This window comes from Haliotis rubra, unplaced genomic scaffold, assembly GCF_003918875.1.
Source record: "Haliotis rubra isolate DU_JTF1 unplaced genomic scaffold, ASM391887v1 Scf348, whole genome shotgun sequence".
Taxonomy (NCBI): domain Eukaryota; kingdom Metazoa; phylum Mollusca; class Gastropoda; order Lepetellida; family Haliotidae; genus Haliotis; species Haliotis rubra.
In genome coordinates this window covers 246,332-268,690 of record NW_025767022.1, presented here as the reverse complement: position 1 = coordinate 268,690, position 22,359 = coordinate 246,332, and the positions used below count along the sequence as shown (strand labels likewise).

General features: G+C 40.8%; 1 protein-coding gene across 1 annotated transcript in view; it reads left to right on the top strand.

Annotated features, from left to right (window-relative positions):
- Positions 1 to 22,359, top strand: part of LOC124284926 (growth hormone secretagogue receptor type 1-like) — an 82,958-nt gene that overhangs the window by 15,830 nt on the left and 44,769 nt on the right. The window contains exon 2 of the mRNA XM_046721059.1: positions 20,721 to 20,840. The gene's annotated coding sequence lies outside the window, so the exon portion shown is untranslated. The remainder of the gene's footprint in view (positions 1 to 20,720; positions 20,841 to 22,359) is intronic.

Here is a 22,359-nt window from a genome sequence, read left to right as displayed (position 1 = left end):
TACCTTGTGGGGACTCCTCACACTACCTTGGCCTGGGACTCCTCACACTACTCACTCTACCTTGGCCTTGGACTCCCCACACTACTCACTCTACCTTGGCCTGGGACTCCTCACTCGACCTTGGCCTGGGACTCCTCTCACTACCTTGGCCTGGGACTCCTCACACTACTCACTCTACCTTGGCCTGGGACTCCTCACACTACCTTGGCATGGGACTCCTCACACTACTCACTCTATCTTGGCCTGGAACTCCTCACACTACCTTGGCCTCGGACTCCTCTCACTACCTTGGCCGGGGACTCCTCTCACTACCTTGGTCTGGGACTCCTCACACTACTCACTCTACCTTAGCCTGGGACTCCTCACACTACCCTGGCCTGAGACTCCTCTCACTACACACTCTACCTTGGCCTGGGACTCCTCTCACTACCTTGGCCAGGGACTCCTCTCACTCCTCACACCTTGGCCTGAGACTCCTCTCACTACTCAATCTACCTTGGCCTAGGACTCCTCACACTACCTTGGCCTGGGACTCCTCACACCACTCACTCTACCTTGGCCTGGGACTCCTCACACTACCTTGGCCTGGGACTCCTCATACTCTACCTTGGCCTGGACTCCTCTCACTACCTTGGCCTGGGACTCCTCACACTCCTCACACTACTCACTCTACTACTTGGCCTGGAACTCCTCAATCTACCTTGGCCTGGGACTCCTCTCACTACCTTGGCCTGGGACTCCTCACACCACTCACTCTCCCTTGGCCTGGAACTCCTCACACTACCTTGACCAGGGACTCCTCACACTACTCACTCTACCTTGGCCTGGAGCTCCTCACACTACCTTGGCCTGGGACTCCTCACACTTCCTTGGCCTGGGACTCCCCATACTTCCTTGGCCTGGGACTCCTCACACTTCCATTGGCCTGGGACTCCCCATACTGCCCTGGCCTGGGACTCCCCATAGTTCCTTTGCCTGGGACTCCTCATTCTTCCTTGGCCTGGGACTCCTCATACTTCCTTGGCCTGGGACTCCTCACACTTCCTTGGCCTGGGACTCCTCACACTTCCTTGGCCTGGGGCTCCCCATACTTCCTTGTCCAGGGACTCCTCACACTTCCCTGGTCTGTGACTCCCCATACTTCCTTGACCTGCGACTTCTCATTCTCCCTTGGCCTGGGACTTTGTTGTCAGATCTGTCGATCGAACATGTGCTTGATGATATATAACGTTAGTTATCCCGACTGACCGGTGACCGTTGCATCTGTTCTACAGGCCTTGCTCCATTCAATCCCCATAATCCTTTCTCAGTCGTCTTTTGTAGCCAAGGGAGCGACTGTGTTCAACTTGTGTCTCTGTTACGGTCTGTCTTAATGAAAACTGACTTTTGAACTGACTTATATCCTGCGCTAGTGTTTACTGAGGACATGTCATGGTGCTCTGTTCCATGTACCTCAGTATATTGTTCCACAATAGTTCGTTGTGTGGGATTTGCTTGTGTTGGCCGATGGTCTTTTCAGTATTACGTAAAGCACGGTGTCAGTCCTATTGGTACCTGAAGTAGGATGAGCATACATCCTTGCTCTAAGGTGAACTTGCAATTCGTGCTGGTCTACGAGTGGTATATTCTTGTCTCATCAGCAAGGAACGCAGGTGGACCAATTGTCTGAGGCCCCACATTTTGCTGTGTAGAGTTGTGTCTCTTAGGAACGCCAGGAACCTACGATTGTTGGTTCGAATCCGGTTCGCCCTGATTATGTTTCTCTGCACCATACCCGCTCCCACTGGTTTCACCAATATGCTAAACGCCTGAAACAGTCATCCTTCCCCTCAATGGCACTCCATGACATAACTGGAATAATGTTACAAGCGGCGTTACAACTCACTCACTGGGTCGTGAATAGACTGTTATAGAACTCACATGAGCGAACACTAAAGATACTGACTGGTCAACGCGCTCATGTTTACAGTTGACTTAGGCATGATCAAACATGTAGTAAAACATTCTCCTCCCCTCACCATATGTCATTTGGCATTCGTAGTTTGTTCAGAGTAAATCAAGATTCCCCTAGCGCTTGTGTCTGATTCACAAATCTGGGATTCAGGGTGATTTCCACATCTTCTACTGACAGTGATACTTTGGTCGTCCCTATTCATGGGTGTCATTAACTCCTCATGAACAAAATAATATGAATGATAAGATTACTATCGTAAGAAATGTTGTATTCCGTGTTTGCCGAAGTGGAAGAACTGGATAAAGAACGTCTTTACATACAACAGGACATCCATAGTTTATAATGTGTAACAGATAACACACCGCCATATGCCAAATAATAACACGATTGAACACGTCTAGACCGAAAACCAACTTTGTAAAGTTATCTATATGGAAATGAAGACGTGTTAGATACATTCGCGTTTATTTTAAGCATTCCTATTGTCAAAGTGCATAGGAAAGAATTCATCATAGCGAGTACTCCGTGAGCTAATTGGAAGTCCCAGGTCGTGTTGGATTACTGAACAGCACACACGGAAGACCCATTTACAACCCCGTCGTTTGTCGCCGCTGGTGGATTTATATCTGTTGGCGTCGGCAACGCACATATAAACATGCATGAATCTTCAAACTTCAAACAAATTTATAGACCATTTTTATTACTTGTTTTCTGGCTCAACGGCCTTTGCGTCTTCTGATGTAATGATTTGTGTCCATGTAGCATGACATAACAAATGTCAGAATGTATAGGCAATCCACATGCGGCAGTGTTTCTCGCGGTTGTTCATGCAGGCAAGTGTGCCAGTGAAACTTCTAATGTAACCAAAGTCTTTTTTTCCATTGCACCATCAGCCGCTCAGTGTGGGTTGGTATCCGATTTCGGAAAATCGAAAGGCTGTTCTGTTGATGAGTCGGGACAGTGATCACTGATACCAGAATTGCTCGAGTTCACATAAACTTAAGATAAAGCAAAGCACAGTGATAGGGTTCCCTTCATAAAAATTACACCTCGAAGAACATGAATTCATGAAATTAAATGCGGATTCTTTACACCACATTTCAAAGCACTTGTTCCTCTTTCAGAATTACATTGCATTAATCTTTTGATAAACTCTTTGTCCCACGATGTCACCACAAGTGCTGATGGCACAATAACAGCGGCACTTGTACTGAAATGTACGTCATATGCAGACGTTTCCATGGAAACTGTTCCAGATGAGGAGACGCCACTAGGAAACATTGAAGACGTCCTAAGCTTCTCCAAAGTCCAAATTGCGATTTGTTGTGGAGAAGCTGAATAAATCCTGATCGACCAGAAGCAACACTTGAAACTTGAGACGCCATCAGACAGAGTCGCCCATGCGTCATGTTGTAATATAACTGAGAAGGGACAACATGGACAGATGTATAGAACTGATACAAATACCTGTCCCTTCCTTTAATAACAGCACTGAATAGGCAAAACAATGTCTGGTGAAACCACAACACAAACAGCACGTCAGATGAAACAGCCAAGATCATCGCTAAACTAAACTGAAGCACAATTGAAGGTGTAAAATACAGCGTGGGACGTGTTTTAATGTTTTCCTGATGTGTGAATCCACTGAAATATAGCGCTTCAAAGTGAGACGTTACATAATATATTCTGGGCATACATAAACCGTAAAATAATGACTCGTACCTAACTTATACATTGTCCAAATGAGCCGAACGTGCCCAGATGCAGCATGAAAAGACAAGGCACAGATTCCCCAGCTGGTGTCAGGGTTCTGCAATATCCATGCTGTACGTTTGAATGATATATGTCCCTGGTATTATTGCTCAGAAAAAAAGGAAAGTTAACTATTGGAAAGTTGAAGGCGTTCCTGTTCTCATTAATGTTTGTGGCTAGTTCTTGTCTCTCTATTTTTATACACATACCTAAGTATCTAAGTACAGACCTCAAGTGGGTAGATTAGTGGAAGGGAATTTGTTAATTGGCCATGACTGAGCGATATTAGATCAAGAAAAGCGTGGGCACAGGTAAGACTTGGGAAAGGCAAATTACATCAAGCTGTGGTAATATTCATCATTTATCATGTGGGAACCAATGTTTTTAAACAACAGCTCCGTTTGTTTTCCCAATCCTGGGTATTTTAGCATTGACTAGGGTTAATAACCAGTAACTGCAGACAATTAGCTGGCAGCTGCTGGCAGGCAATAAGTCATTTCCATGGAAGATAAACACGTTCGAAATTTGAATTTAAGATTGATATATGACCTGAGAGATTTCAACTTTCATTGTCTCAGTGGCTGTACCAAGGGTCATGGTTGGTCTTCGCAATATGAGATGTGCTGAGCTCTCAGGCGGGTTGATAGGAACAGTAATAGTGCGCGAGATGATGTAACCTGTGAATCAACAACTCTTACAGATCAGCATGTGTAGATATGCTAACACAAGCAATGATGACTTTATAATCAGTTGATTCCATTTAGAACAGTATGTTCCATGAATCGTTCACGTCTACGTACAATGTCTGAACGAGAGCATGCAGGCATTCTGAGAAGATGTGTGCACCTAAACACCACTCGGTGACGTGGACATATTTGTGCCTTCTTTTCTATCGATGATGTCTTCCTCAATAATATTACACAATTATTATCAAATTTAAGTGTATTTCGAAAAGTGACACTTGAATTTCTTTAGAATTGTTCTGGAGTTATTATACCTTCACTGCGTTTGTTCGCAAAGCGATGACTCGCTAAACCCCAGCTGTTTTGATTACAGGCGGGGAACTAGTGATCACTTGATAGGGCACGACATCGCCACTCTCCGACTGGAGAACCACAGACTACCAATTCAGCAGGGATCAATTTACACTTGATACACTCTTATAAAGCCAGTGCTCGTGTTTTGGTACCTACAAGATGGTTAGTGTCAAGTCCGAAAGATCAACCTGAACTGAAGACCCTCTAAACTGCCTCAAGGCCCGTGTCTAATGTACACACATATGCGACGGAAATACATTGCACTGAATCTCGGTGGTGGAATACAGTGTTTTCCATGCATGATATCAGAAATAATGAACGTCGCTGAACAAAGACGTCAAATGTCTCCAATAGTTCGTGTGACTAGAATCATATCGTGTACACAATGTGCACAATTTGGAGACGGTATGTTGGCGAACCATTATTCAAATCAACAGAATCTACTATGTGCCAGTTTGACACTTTTTGTGATTGTTCAATTATTGATCGATTGATCCGTTTATGCACAGTAATGCATGTTCCACCGCGGGGACGTTTATAAGTGGTTAAATATGCGCGCAAAACGCCCGGAGGATTGTGACTATGACGGTAGCTAATAGAGCAAGGTCCAATACCCGTTTTGATCACTGATAAAAGCGGCGCGGCAGCATGAAAGGGACAGTTGCTAAAAGCTGTTCTGTGTTCTCTTTGATAACCAAAGAACTACTATAGTATTTTCTTAAGATAACCTAAAAAGTGTTCTCTAAAGTTCTAAACGATCTGAAGTTAATTCGCGTTCTTTCTGCACTGCCTCATAATTTTCACAACAATAAAACTCTCACTACAATAAAACTCACACTACAATAAAACTCACACTACAATAAAACTCACTGATTTGTTATTGTCCCACTCGAACCGATTATTTCACAATCGTAGTGTTACATTGTTAAATTCAACAAGCCTTATGAAAGCAATTTAGTTACGATAACTTTCATCTTAACTACCTTGGCGTACATGTGCTAAGAACTCCAATGAAATAAATCCCTTGTTAAAGATTGAAATTGCTGTTGAACAATCAGTTATATAATATTACAGTACGCAACATGAACAGGTACCCGCAACATAGCGACTATATAACATGAACTGGTACCCCGCAACATCATAACTATGTAACATTCAGTTATGTAATATAACAGTACGCAACATGAACAGGTACCCCGCAACATAACTATATGACATCCAGTTATGTTATATAACAGTACGCAACATGAACAGGTACCCCGCAACATGATAACTATATAACATTCAGTTATGGTAATTATAACAGCACGCAACTTGAACAGGTACCCCGCAACATGATAACTATATAACATCCAGATAACAGTACGCAACATGAACAGGTACCCCGCAACATAACTATATGACATCCAGTTATGTTATATAACCCATTCAGTTATGGTATATAACAGCAACATGATAACTATATAACATCCATAACAGTACGCAACATGATATATGACATCTATATAACATGAACAGGTACCCGCAACATATCTATATATAACATCCAGGTACGCAACATGAACAGGTATATATAACATCCAGTTATGGTATATAACAGCACGCAACTACCCGAACAGGTACCCGCAACATGATAACTATATAACATTCAGTTATGGTAACTATATAACATTCAGTTATGGTACAGTACGCAACATGAACAGGTACCCCGCAACATGAAACTAGTTATGGTATATATGAGTACGCAACTTGAACAGGTACCCCGCAACATGATAACTATATAACATTCAGTTATGGTATATAACAGTACGCAACATGAACAGGTACCCCGCAACATGATAACTATATAACATCCAGTTATGTTATATAACAGTACGCAACATGAACAGGTACCCCGCAACAAAGCGACTATATAACATCCAGTTATGTTATACAACAGTACGCAACATGAATAGGTACCCCGCAACATGATAATTATACAATCATGTATATAACAATGTATGCTGAAATACGTATGTTTGTGCGAACATTTACGCGACTGGGAGACAGGGTAAATGACGGCCATGTTCATGACTATTGGGCAATAAGGAAAAGCGACCTCATAGTCTTTATCCCTTCGAATGTATGTACATCTGTAACAGGTTTGAAAATTACCAGACATGTTACCCTGCATCGTGTTTAAAAATTGCTTTGCAGACATTTTGAACTTCCTGTCACTGACAAATGGAGAAAAACCATGCAACTATGTGGTCCATGTTCAATTTGCCGCACGTACTCCATAAATCTTTCCGGCAAAAGGCGGGAGTAAGTGTACGAGATAGCTGCTTCTGAAACTCCCAGCTGTGATCAACGAGAACACGGCGCTGTTATCCTTGCGTGGAGTAAAGTTTGTGTAGAACAGGCACTAAATTAAAGCCAGGGTATTTATGGCATGAACTGTAAAGCGAACCACTGAAAATATCACAATTTTTACCAAGTCAGCAGGCCAATAAATGTAAATGTCGATGCATGTCAGATTGACAATCTGGTCAGTTTTCTGATTGGGATAAACAGATCAAAGGAAAGGATTGCGTGATTTGTATTTATTGAAATGAAATGAATATTGCTATGGCAAAATATAATAAGCTTAAACCAACTTCATTTGGTTTTATTGAATTCATGAACACTTTATTGGTACTCATTTGAACATTCATCAACAAACATTTTGCTGGGCGTTAATTCCCTATCTGAATCACGTTATTTGTAAGTTTTAAACAAACAGAAGTCTTGTTTGACACACGCTATTTGTACTGACACACAAGGAAAGCGCATTTTCGCTGACAACGTGCAATATTGTCTTGTGTTCTTTACAATAAAGCGAAATGATGAAGTTTTTTCACATGGCAATAATTGGAACGTCAGTTTATGATATTACCGCATAACGTCGCAAACAAAATTTCCTTTGTACTTGGAATCAGCTACATCACAACAAATAACATGTCGACACCAGGGAATAATCAGTCTCAGGCAATTGCAAAAACAACAAAAACGATTCCGTATGTGCCATTGGGCGAAGGGGCCAAAACAATGGATACTGCAACGATGACTGATCATTATGGCGCCATAAGGAAATCTGAGAGCAATAAACATTTGTATATATAAAAATGAATAAACCTAAGCAAAGTAATATATATATTACATATTACATTGTTTAGGTGTGCATACATACATTTTAAGAAGGGTTGTATCCTCACCAGGACCTGACCTGAACTTGGACCATCCTCAACGTCATTAGTTTGCTGAGGTTTTCTGTCCACCCGCGTGCGTGCGTGTGCGTCCTGCCGTATTCGGTTCCCTTTTTGTCGAAAATATTCGAAACCAATGCAATGGTATCCCTCTCCGTAATAGGGTGGTCATATCGCAGAATGCGACGTAATAGCCCACTCGCTCACACATCCCTTTAGATACCCGTGTACCTTCTGACACTACCGGCATGATCTACAATCATTACGTACAGATAACTACAGAGTATTTGTGACCGAAAAGGAATCATATGTCAAGCGCTACATATTTATTAGAAACTACTGTTGCCGTCGATACAGTGCTACGAAACAGGGTAGTTGTATATGGGTGAGAGATTATTTAGGGAACTATGTGCACGTTCTCTTGGTGGGGACGTTAAAGTTACCAACTGTAGTAGATATATTCTCGCGTCATCTACCTTGACAAGACAAATCGGACGAAATTTTCTTTCCCTAAGTGCTAGACCGGGGAATGCCATCAATCTTCCAATGAAGTCGTTTACTGCTGGCAATTGCACAGATATACTGTCCCCGTGGTTAATGACTTTTGACAAATAGGCAAAGTCTCAGTATTTTCATGGAAACTTCGCGAATCAAGTTTGATCATTTCCCTGAGATCACATTCTCCATTATTTCCCCCCTACCAGCCCATATTTCCAACATCAAATGACCTATATTGCCAGTTTCGTCACTACAACCCTGGAACAATACCCAGTGGTAGATATTTTCATTCGTCACTTCGACCTTGAAACAATACCCAATGGCATCTTGTTTCATTCGTCACTTAATCACTACATCTCCAGTTCTGATTTGTTTCTGGTTGGTCACTTTGGTCAAGAAGCAATGCCCAAAAGGCTCGTATCTATATATCATGCATTTGCATAATGCTTCCATATATCTAATTTGCCGGTTATCGCAATGGTATCCTATGCATGCTACATCACAGCCACACCTGTGACATCCCAGTCTACGTGACTGTCATAGTAACATTAATGAGTCGCTGTGATTGAGTACTGATCGGAATTCCTCAGTGCATGCATACATGAATCATTCACTCACTCACTCACTGGCTCACTTACGCATTCACTCGTATGAACGGCTGATTACTGTATATTGTAACAGTACTGATCCTTGACGGAATTGCTGCCTCGCTATATTCTGGCAAGGAACTTTAGGCTCTGTTTAATCTTCTGTATCAATGGTTATACCCTCTACTACCCCAATATATTTTCACTAAAATTCATATTCGTCCTCACCTACTATCTAGTTAGTGCTTTACGTCTGCATACCTCTATTTTAACATTGTATGTGTTACATATGTCTGCTCACTACTTTTCGTCCTTGTACAAGAATCTTCCACTAATTCAGTAATCCACCCTCCATCAATGTGACACATCACACCTGTCTACCTTGTCTTATTACTGTGAAGCTTATTTTGTTCATTTTACCCTATCAACGTGATGCTTTTCACTCTTAACTGTACGGTCAGATTAGGACACAATTACGCCTTTTCACAACATGCATCTATACTTTACTTTGGGGGTATATATCGTCTGTTGTGTCCAATCCAATTTTGAGTGTTTACTTCCGCTTTTACTTTTCAATCATTTCTTGGTAATAAATCCGCTTATGTGATGTGCCATGCTAACCTACTCTGTACTAATACCCTGATGCTCTACTTCTGTGTGCACTCTACAAGTACGCAGAGACACAGATCCAGGCATGGTATGTAGTCGCTAAGAGGCATCAAAACCGATCTGTTTCTTGAGACAGCAGATTCGTTCAACTTCAGTTATCTTTAAGGCTCCTCAGATCCGTTTACCTTCTATTATTTCTACTGTGCCCTTATCCGTTCATATTTTACTGTCTTCTTGGTCTCCGATGGGACATGCCTTTACCATCTCCATGGAGTCATTTACTTTCGTTTATATTCGTCTGTCTTCCGGGAATCCGATCAGATTTCATGCAACCTGTACTAGCTAAGATATGCCTGAGGTCGGCTATATTCGACTACCTACTATTCGCCCACGAGCACTACACATGACGATGTGGCAAGTGTCACCATGAGGTCAAATGTCCATGTCTACAATTTGTGAGTGGGCTCATAGCTACACAGGGTCCAAGCTGCTACGCCAGCATATCTGTCTGTGGCGGGATTGAAATGGGATTACTCGGCTACTCGTTGATCAGTCCTCTAACACTGCGGGAGTGACTTCACTGAGGCTGTGATGCAGTGGAAGGACGTGGGATTAGAAGCAGGTATCACCGGTTATTGTACTTGTGCCAGGCTTTCCTCACAATGCTGCTGTGATCAGTTTCAAATGCGTCAGACAAATCGGTGCCGCTGGAGAACCCTCGGCAGCCAGGCGTTCACATGGAGTCAATGGGATCCTCGTGCTATTGAAGCAAACGTGATCGCTAATGAATTATGTCCATCTCTCAGTTCACGATTGTTTTCATTTGATTATATAAAATTAACTGAAAACTTAAACCATGGTGTTGATCTTATCGAAAATAATTGTGCTAGATGAACAATGTTTGAGTCAAACATAACATGGTCATTTTTCTCAACAAACATCATCACATCTGAACATACAGTGTTAGTGCATTAGACGTCAGGGAGCAAATATGGTAATCCTGTCTACGGGAAATAATTTTTTGAAGGGGCCTATCGATGCATTGACGTTATTCCGCACGGAAACCTTCTCAACGCTAACTCGAACGCGCCAGATAAAAATTACACCTGAACACATTCTTCATTCTACACGGTATTAATGACAGTGAATCCGGGCTAGTTTCAAACAATGGCACATGCATGAAACAGAACTGACGTCGTTGTCTTGATATTCTTCATCGAACTGGCGCTTTGAAAATGAGGCTGTGAGACTGCTCACTGAGGTGCAGAGGTTTAACAGTTTTATTGAACAAGGACAAATTATTATGACAAGACATTTTATGAGATCAATCTCAGGGAGTTCTAAATGAGTATTTCCCAGATGTATTCCGATATTTTAGTGCTCTGAATGCCTGGATCTTAGAGGGCGACAAATAACGGGCTATCTAATAGTAAACAGGGAAAAAATAGGCTTCCGTAGAATGAAACATAGTTCATATTCAAACTTGCGATTATTGCTTTTCGTTGACATAACATACATCGCCATATGATTCCCTTGTCGTCGATAGACGTTTTATGGCTATGTGCCAATACTCTCGCTACCACCTGGTTCAAATTGAGTGTTCACAGTTCCCTGGTTCGAATCTATTATTAGTGATAAGGCCGATCTTTGGTCACAATAGTGATGCTGGTGGGTTCACTGGGTTGAAGACCAAGGATCTGGATTACCTTAGTCTTGCCGATGCCGGGCCTCGGAATAACAGAGGGACTGTTCAAATAAGCATTAAAGCCAATCCATGTAGGCATTCACTCGAATACCAGAGCCACAGTGACCAAGACATAATCAACAAAAGACAAGTCATGATTATTTGTTTAAACGATGAAGTTGGCACAGTATTTGAAAATATCACAGTAGATCTGAAAATAATAAGAGCAGATAGAAAAGCAAACAGCAAAATTGGTTACGTTTGTCCATATCCTACAGTCACATTTGCTCATTTGGAATGCGAGCGTATTTTAGGCCAAATCAGCGAAACGGATCCAGTATAAACGCCAATACGACGTAAACGTCAATGTTTCTTTGCTGCACATCCGTTTTGAAGAACAACCTGAGGCACGTGACTCGTGTTTCCCACACTAATGTCGTTAACGATTAAGCATTTAGCATCAATTATGAATATAATGGCACGACGTGTAGATGGATCAAAAGGCTTCAACTGACGGTGAAATCGCCATGTGTTACAATACCAGTCATCGCCATAATGAGCTACATCACAGTAGTGAAGTCATCCAGTGCTTGAATCGCAGTATAACGTGTCCTTGGACGTGTCAGTTCACAGTGTTCTAATTTACGTGTTGTGTGCTTATGTCTTGAAATACCGACCTTGCGGATCTTGTGTTTTGGAGACAAAAAGTGTCATAATTGTATAGACAAATAACTGCGACAACAACATTTCAATATTCATAGGAATCCCTATTTGAAAAAGCAGGCTTTCAAAAACATGTCTCAGAATATTTCGATTTTTAGAGTAAATTCAATTTGTATTTTTGCCACAGTTACAGTTTGTTTTCACCAGAAAAAAAGCTACATTATACACTTAGATGTTTCACACTGTGGTAACAGCTCCTTCCGCCCTCTCGTCCACACAGCCGGCATCTGAGGTTATGTCTGTACAATAATGACAGCACTGTATGTTTGTTGATTTGGATCATTTCTGTTCCACCGTGATAAGACATATCTGGTGAAAGCAGAGTCCATTGAATGCTTTCTGTCTTTTCGTGAGCATGTTCTTAAGAAATTACTGCCACATAGTAATGATGCCTTGTTTTTTTGCATAAAGATGACCGTACTCCTCCCCACTGGTATCACCCGTCACAAACACACACAAAGACAAGACAGTGTTCACCTGAGAAACGAACCACAAAAATCACTGGAACACATCGTACAATTCCAAATCAGTCACTGGCGTGTCAGATTTAGAAATCGTGCACACATATACACCGTGACACGTTTTAAATCCTTGCTGGGGTCTTACATATTGCAACTTTGATCATCATCATCATCCTTACTTTATCTCTACTATATGTTCTTCATACATATCATTTAGTTAATGGTCGTCACAGGATTCAGTAAACTGTGTTAGCCGCAGGAAAAACGAATCTGGCATTGTGCGAAGCATGAGTGTGTTCAGTTGCAATTCCGGCCTTTGCTTAACGTTCACCACTAAAAACATTAACATTTATCTATATCACATGCTAGTACAACAAATATGAATGGTTCTTCCAGGAATATGTTACGGAAGTTCATTTCTTGTACTGGTGAATCGGTGTGGGCCTACAAGAAGTCGCCACTGTCCGGAACGTTTCATCGCTCTATTATAGTCTGTTTGCAGTGAAAACGTACCGATGAATTTCACTTTAGACAAAAATGTACATCGAACAAAGTGAAATTGATATTGCAAATCCTCATAATTTTACCTTGTCAATTGAATATTGAAATCTCAGAAATTTATTCATCTTAGGAGAGATTGTTTAACAAACGATCACTGACTCAAATCGCTATTATTGGTTTGTATTACAAGGGGGTAAGCGCAGTAGTTGGAACAGTGAAACAAATGCACGTGCGGTACGTGATCAGCGTTAACTTAAACCAACACTACTTGCTCTTTGTGTTTCAATTAATGTGATTAACCCCTTGTAATACAAACCAATAATAGCGATTTGAAACAATGATCGTTTGTTAAAAAACTTCTATCCTAAGTTGAATAAAATTCTGAGATTTAAATGTTCAATTGCCAAGGTAAAATTATGAGGATTCGTAATCTTGATTTCACTTTATTCGATTTACTTTTTTGTTTAAAGTGAAATTCATCGGTACGTTTTCAATGCAAACAGACTATAGACGACGAGGACATGCACCCTTCCAGGTTTCAGAGCTGGATCACTGCTGATGTCGTGGTATGTTGCATCATGCGACAATCATGTAAAGAGTACTTCCAATATAGATCCCTCTGAGTCGACCGCGCTATAACGTATGGGATAGAGGTGAGTTGTATAACCTTCACCCTCATTTGAACGACCTCTCTATCGAGGGAGAATTAAATTTCGAACATGTGGATGTAATGTTTTGAATATAGTTTGATTCCCAAACGTTTTCTGAGAGTCATGTTATACATGTCAGTTCATCCTATGACCATATTCACGTTGCTGGTGTTGACTCATCTTGACCACATCATGATAACCAGTAGATACTACAATCTGGCCTTGAACTATCCACGATTTGTTTTCCATTTGTTAAGCGTTAAATAGTCATGAAATGCCAAACAAACTACTTAGCATCTACGTACTAGCATAAAGTTTCCAATATTCTTTCAGTACAGTGTTTATCTAAAACTTCCAAAGTTTAGACGTTGAAAAAGGATGTCATTGAAGAAAAAGCTTCAAAGACAATGTTCTTTTACACGAAGGCGCCGTTTTTCCGGCTTCTTTACGTTACTTGTTGCAAAACAGCCTTACATTTACAGCAGACGCACACTGCGAAATGTTTTACACTAATTATACTGGCAGCTAGAGATGTTTTTATTATTATTCCGTCATAGTGATCACATGAACGACCACACTGCTGACTTCTAGGGATAAGTCAGGGAATCACGCCCGCACTTATGGAAACAATATAGCAGGCCTCGGATCTGACCGTATTGTCGAAATGCTATGGGCACAGTGAATAGTTAATTGAGCTGGAAAGTCATCTATTGCTTTAATCTTGAACCTTTTTGGGTTTCTTTGTTCATTTGTTGTGTAACGCCGCAGTGAGCAATATTCCAGCTATATGGCGGTGGTCTGTCAATAATCGGGTCCGGACCAGACTACCCAGTGATTAACATCATGAGCATCGATCTCTACAATTGGGATATGATGATATGTGTCAACAATTTTCAGCGATCCTGACCATGATGCTATGGCAAGCATTGGATGCTGAAGACCAGTTCTTACCCGGATCTTCACGGTCTTGAAGTCTTGAAGTAATATAGATTCGTAGTACAGTAACAGTAGCAGTACACTTACATCGAAAGGGTGATACATAAATTACCAGTTTAAACGCGGCACAAGGCAGACATAGTCGATGTATTTACCACACAGTTCACGCTGATGGAAACTCCCAGAATGAAATGTAATACAGATTATATAGAAGCGAGAGGCAAACGCTATTTCTGAGTATCAAATTGAACTGTCACATCGCTGATTTACGGTGGACACCTCGAAGTGGAAGCAATATTAAATATTGGCATTGAGACACATTACATCAGGATAAGGCAGACCTCTGAAGAAAGGGAAACATATCTATTGCATGATCGATATCTAAATAACGTTCCTCTTGCTTTGAAAACAGGGACATTTCTGCAGTTCACCAACCAGTTCGTAAATGTGAACATCTAACACAAACCATGAATCGTACAGTTTATTTCATTACTCGTAGTAGAAAGCAGGTTGCTCCACCTGAATAATAAAGACTTGTTATTTCAAGCAGACCTTCACTTCATCCTTTGTTGGTGCTAAGAGGATTATAACCATAGCAGTCTTGTGAATTAAAGCGCAATGTTCTTATCATTGATTCACAGTGAGGCCCATCCAACGCGAGCTCATTTGAATGTAGTATTGATTCACAACTGGAGATTACAATCAAACTGCTGAAAAATAATTATCAGTCTGTTCAATATAATTCGGTGGCAATCCGCTTCTTCGTTGAAGTGCAATTTGTGATTAAAATAGCTTATGGCAGGAATACGTGGCCAAAATTTTATTGCAACTGCGTTTTTAGCAGTCGGGAAGTGAAGGTGTGGACAACAGTTATTTGTGGACAGTAAATATGCATCACTCCAGGAGTGTGTTCTGGGCTTGGAATGAAATATCTCGTCCTTGTCGTGGCCTTTCTGAGTAATGAGTATTTGTGATTGCGTTAGTGACGGTTCTGGAGATTTGTATGCACTGTTGTTAACCCCTCAACAGGCTTACCATTCTATGATATTGGACACAACCTCAACTGTCGACAGGGAGATAAAGAAGCATAATCATTCAATTCAAACGGGAGTCAATACACTGATATTATAGCTCACAAGTGGCAACTAATCAGAGAGCCACATGTTTTAGCTGAGGCAGAAACTGTTGAATATAATGGAGTATTAACCCATGACCTGAGATTCTCTGTGTAAACGTTTGGAATCAAAGAGCAGAGACACACTGGCGAGATGGATTATACAGACTTCACGGTGATGCTCCTGTGAGGTGGAGGTAAGGTTGTTGAAGTCACAACTTGGTGTCAGTCAGCATCCGCAAACAATTCACGTGCCATGAAACATTTTAGTTCGTCCACAACAATAACAATCCAATTCTTACGTAATCAATAGATAGTCTATTTTGGCTTGTAGAACGGACATACAAAAGCTTTCTTCAAGAGGGAACAATGTAAACAAAACTGTTGAAAAGTAATCAGGATCAAGACGTGATCGAAATCAAGGCGTGATCACATTCCATCAAAACAATGCTCTGTTCCCAGTCTTTTTCTAAAAAGAGGGTTCTTGAAGGAAGCAAGGTGAGATTGGAAGAGGCTGGTTCTGGGATGGGTTGATGTAAACACTGTATGTATGTTGAGTAAACACTGAGGTCGGGACAACGGAATGGTACCGTAGAACCTTGTAAAAAGACGTTTTCCATAAGTAGCGTAAGGAATATATCCAGAAGGATGACGGCACGGAGAATGAACTGTTCTTACATTTGTTGCAGCCATATTGCAATGTGCCGGAATGGAAATATCTCAACCATACCATTTTAATCTGATTCGCCTCAATGCATCTTGCATTAATTCGTTTAAAATTCTAACTCTACGTTTTTATCATCAATCTCAAAGACATGCATATCACAAGACTTGTCTGTGTCATATTACACAGTTGAGAATGTCACCTTACCAAAACGCCATCATTGAAATGTAATGTGACCTGTCAGTAAAGGCAAACATATGTTTGACTGTCTGCGACATTAGTTACAAGATGCACGAAGGTCTTTGAACGGTATTTAGAAGTGATCCTGTGTGCCTTTAGGATACACGAAGGTCCGTTCACGATTTACATGTACTTATGTGGGTGTACTCTTATATTTTGGTGATATATAATATGAAAATGTCCGAATATATTCCCATAAAACACGCTGCAATGTCAATGGCATAGCAACACGTGAGTGTGTAAAGTGTAGTTCAACAAATGTACGTTATACTGCTACTAGTGACGATGTATTGAAATACTCAGCTAACATCGTAAAGAGAATATTTTATGATAGTTAGAAATGCATATCATAGTAATAACAATTCATATGATAATCAAGTTCGTTATGATCGTTACCGCCTTTCAGTTTCACATGGAATTATTGGCACGTAAAATGAAGTGTATTGCGACTGAATTTTGTCAATTGCATTACTCCTGAATTGTGCGTAATACCTGGAACACAGAGAGACGTGTTGATATTCCGTGATTTGACCTTTATCTGCTGATCATGTGTGAACGGAACTGTGGAGGCAATAAATCTGAGTCGTCGATTCCTGGAACTGAAGTGATTTGGTGAAATCATTACAACGGGTTCAGCCAGAATTATCGTTCGTATATGGCATCATATTAGGTGCAAAAAAGGTCTCAGTGTCACTGCATTTTATCGAACACAACACAACCGTTTTCAGATTTACTTGGTGTTTGGTGCTCAGTAAAGGTACGATAAAACGACGGTATACAATACAGTTTAATGCTTCTTACTACAATAAACTTCACACCAGATTTAACTCGTGGGTTTGTGGTATCGGTTAACAGACACAGGTCCCGGAATCGCCGTATATAACTGTGACAGTGACTGGCAAGGGGCAGCCATCAGCACTGTAACCCAAGAGCCTGACCTTTAGGCGATGGTAATTCTATATGACAGGACTTTACTTGATGGTTGGACGCCTGTACTCGTTAGACGCACACTTACTGATTCCAGTGTCATTGAACGCTGGTTTGCATTGTGTAGGTCTGAATGCAGTCATCAAAGACACTGAAATGTCCTTTCCCAAAATGCGTGGTCTTAAACTCTTACTACACCCACATGCGTTACTGGATCAGGTATACAGAGGCTGTGTTCACACATTGATGAAGATGGGAGAGCACATTGTGTTGTGCGTGTTGTGCACACATGCATGTTATAGTCATCATTATCATCATCATCATCATCATCATCATCATCATCATGTCTTCCAGAACGATGGCGCACAGATACAGGTCTCGACGTTGTTCTCACGATTTCCTATTAACGTATATCTCTTCAAAACTGTAGCATCAGTTAACATATCCCCCATTTATCAAACCATGTCCAATATGTTGGGAATACATGTGATTTATTTTGTTCAGAAAGCCATATGGGACGCTACAGTATTGAACGGTCCGTACTTATGACACATCATAAGTGGGCATAGCACTGTTTCCAACAACCACTGCTCTATCAGAGTCACGTGTTGATTAGATAAGTGTAATGGTATGACAAATATTATTTCTAGTCAGACAGTTATGGTGTTGGGTTGAGCTCTCTTAGTGTCTAGACGTGATCCATCGGAGCGGGTTAGTTGAAGCAGGAGGCTCTATACAAACTCATAAGTCCCGACTCCATGCCAGATTGCATTTATTACTAAAGGATTATTGAGATGCGCTTATAGTGTGTGCGGGTCTAATATTTCATGGACTAAATCGTCTGTCTGTCAACATCAGTTTAAAGATACCAAATCAGCTAATCCCCTGGGTCGATTGTGTGAAGTTCACTTTAAATAGAAAGGTGGTGATAACGTCTTCGTGTATGACATGTATGAACTGTTATACCCCAAAATATAAAATAAATAAATAAACTACCATCTGTTCAATTGCGTTATACCGAGGTTTGTAGAACTACATATCACAGGTTCACTACACATCGATGTGGGACAACAGTAAGTGAGTGTCCACCACCGGGTTTAGAGCACCTTTATCCCTGCCTAGTGTGTGTCGTCACCAGGGATGGGATGCCTTGGGAGAGTCAGTGAGTGAGTTAATATTTATCGTAACAATATTTCAGCCATATCGTGACGAGAACAAGCAATTTTCATAGTAAACATAAATAAATTTAGAAATTAAAAACCTGTTGACGAGGAACAGAACAAATACTAGAGTATCACAGATAAGGTAAAACTAGCATGAAATCATGAACAGATATTATTATAGAGAACAATTCATAATAAAAAAACCGGGCTATGGATCACTAGCAACTGAAGGTAGATCACCATACTAGGGACTATGGATACGTTTACTACATGCATGCACCCTAGCCGGATTTACATCATACCTTCAGGTGTTCGCGATTGTTCAGCAAAATAACAATACATTAAAAAACAAATATGCCACTAAAATATTAAAATTCAGAGAATGAAAAACACTCTGAGTGAAGAAGACTTACGTACCCTCTCAGGCCTTGTGGAAATGTGTCCAGCATCTGCCGACTAAATAGATTGTTTGTGGAGACCCTTTGACTGCAACAATATTTTCACTGCATGCCATCGCACCGTATCGCATGGATCGATGTTCATAATGTCAACCCCTGGATTGGCTGGTTCACTCAACTATGTGCAGACGGCTGTCATACGGCTGAGTGTAACAAGAAACAAACAACTAATCGTTACTGAAATCACCTCAGTGTTAACACATGACAAGTGCCTGTTGACGAGTGTAAGCAGATTTACCTTTTGGCTAATTTACACTGATAACATAACTAGGTCTTTGAAGTCGGTGTTCAGTGTTTCTGTATCCTAGCAGCCACATGCCCTGGTCATTTTGCACTGCAATGGTTCGAAGATGCTTCAAGTTCAATATTAAATGCCAAACAGTGTTCTCCTCTCTTGTGTCTTGCTTTGGGAAACTTTAATAGCCCTTTGCAGGAGTTCGCGTACATTTCTAGAATTGTAATCAGCCAGTCATGTTTGAGTTATTATTTTCACTATTCGATTGCTGATTAGATTTAAGTAAGACTGCCACAGATTGGCCCCTGAAGCCCCAGACGGGAAGATCGCAGCTGACAGTCATAGCGATCATCTGACATCATTTACTGGATTATTTCAAGATGCAGTAGCTCAGGCTTCCGGTCCCATCATGTAATGGCGTTTATCCTTCGGCATACCCAATGTCTGCTAAAAGAGAGTACTCAACCCCCACAGTAATTGCGAAATGTCTTACCTTAATTATAAAAGAGTCATTTCGCTCTACAAACGCATACTTGTTTATAGAGACATTACATAACTTATCCTTTATTCAAATTCAAACTCGAAGTTCAGTTCAGAATTTTTTACAAATACAACTAAATAGTAATTTCATTTAAAACCGCAATAATTATTCCATACACAGTAATTCTATAAACTGGCGTAGAAAAGAAAGAAAGTACACTGCTGGCTCTTTGAGATTATTTTCCCAAAAGGCAACCATAAAGTATTTTGAAAATTGTTACTTTGCATTATGTACTTGTTGCTAAAACACGGATAAAAAGTAGCCTAATGTACTGAATAAGTACTAAGATAACACGAGAGTCAGGTCGAAGAAGACCTTCCCTCGCACGTACACTCTTTTACATCACTATTGCATCTGGAATGACGTCCTTCAGTCCCGAAAGGGCATTTACAACGGTGTACAAACTATTCATTGTATCGGGATGTTAGCAAAAGAATCAAGCTGAGACGAAGCACATACTGGTTTTATTGTATCACCATCTTACATGCATAATGGGCCGCTGGCACCTTTATCGAAATAAACTCTCTCTCACAAAGAAAGTCACAACATCGTACAGCTGTAATACTGCTGAAACAAACATATTACCTGATATAGTCACAAGTGTACAATCGACACTGCTTTTAGTCGAGATTTCTTATGAATGTGAACAGGGTTTTATCGCTTGTATTAATATCATGCGCCTCAATCTGTTGTCATTAACAATCACAGAAATAACCTTAAAACATATCGACTGTCCAATAACACATATTTCTCTATTTACAGGTGAGCGCGGCTATATCAGTCTCGACCACTACCCGTGTGCATCCGCTGGTGAGAGTGGCTGCTGACACAACACTGTTGCAGCTCATACACTGAAGACTGGTGATACTCCTCAACACGGAGGTATGTTTCTCATACAATATTTCAAGCTTTTAATAGTGACCAGCTGAGAGACATGATATTGTAAATCCCCGTCGGTAACTCCTCCTGTTTAGTAATTTATCATATTTGTGTCTGTTGAATGCGTTGTAAGCGTCGGATATCCAGCACGAGTTTCACTTTTATCAATATTTAACAACGCAAAATCTATAATGTAATGCTTTTCTAAAATACTACATCAGTATACTTTATATAACTAAACAAACAGCTCAAACTGCTTCGTTTTACTGGGAAATGTATAAGCCTTCTGCAGGACCGGTCATGGTGCATACCTCTACCCGTTTCACTGGACCATTCCATGTAAAATCCTCACGGAAGCAAATCCTATCGACCAATGGATCAGTGGCCGTCAATGCTTAAACTCTCTCACACACACACACCATGAAATACCGAGGCCTGCAGTCAGAGATGCGTGTTTTGACGCGTACATGGCGTTTTAACACAAACTCATTCTGATTCTGTGGTATATCTGGCTTGGGTTCTATTGCTGAAGTTATTAAAGGTACATTTAACAATACTGTAGATAGTTCCAATAACACAGCCACACTGTGGAAGGTTGCAAGCAGTCACTACGTACAGTGTCAGTTCAAAACTAGAACAGGGTAACAGACCAGGTACCATGATACTAAGAAAGCTAGAACTATGTTCATGAAATCAATTCTTTGTCACAGTCGTTTAGTATTCAGGTAGGAATCACAATAGCTGACAACATGGTGGATTATCCCCGCAGTGGGAGCGTGATTCAAACACAGCAGCTATGCTCATAGTTGAGTCCATTGTAGTGCCTCGAACAAGCGCTTTATAATTAAAGTTATATTGATCTGAAGGTAATTATTTCATTTATGCATCTGGCTTTATAAGTTTAGAATGATGTGAATTGTGGCACATATATAATCCATATGATCCAACATGACACCACCGTAGGCAAAGGGTTGGAATATTGCTATACTGGAGTAACTCTCGACTCACACACATAGGCTTCACGCTGCCAATATATTTAATCAACATGATCGGAAGCTTCTTTCAAGTGGTATCGATATACAGCATGTACATAATCACGTGGGCGAGGAGGCTAAACTTACGTGTACATACAGATTATTCATGAATTCAATATTTCCTGTGAAAGTAAAAAAATATATATTTTATGTAAACAGTGTTACTGCGCTTCGCGTGTGTAGTTTTTGACATCAATAGACACCTCTCATATGAATAATACAAATAATCACCCTTGAGACGAGAAAATATCCATCTTTAGAAAAGGCTAGACCCAGATACTCTTGATATGGGCCAGCGGGGATCGGTATTTCTGGCGGAAATCATTATATGAATTCCCTGAGGGAGGTCGTGAAACCGAAAATGTCACCATCACCCGCAACTGGGATTAAAGATGATTACAGCAGGCGCGGATGACCCTGTGATTCCTCAGCTTTGTTAGGCACTGGACATTTACTATTCTTGCGTTCGGAAGCTTCATTGCGACTAG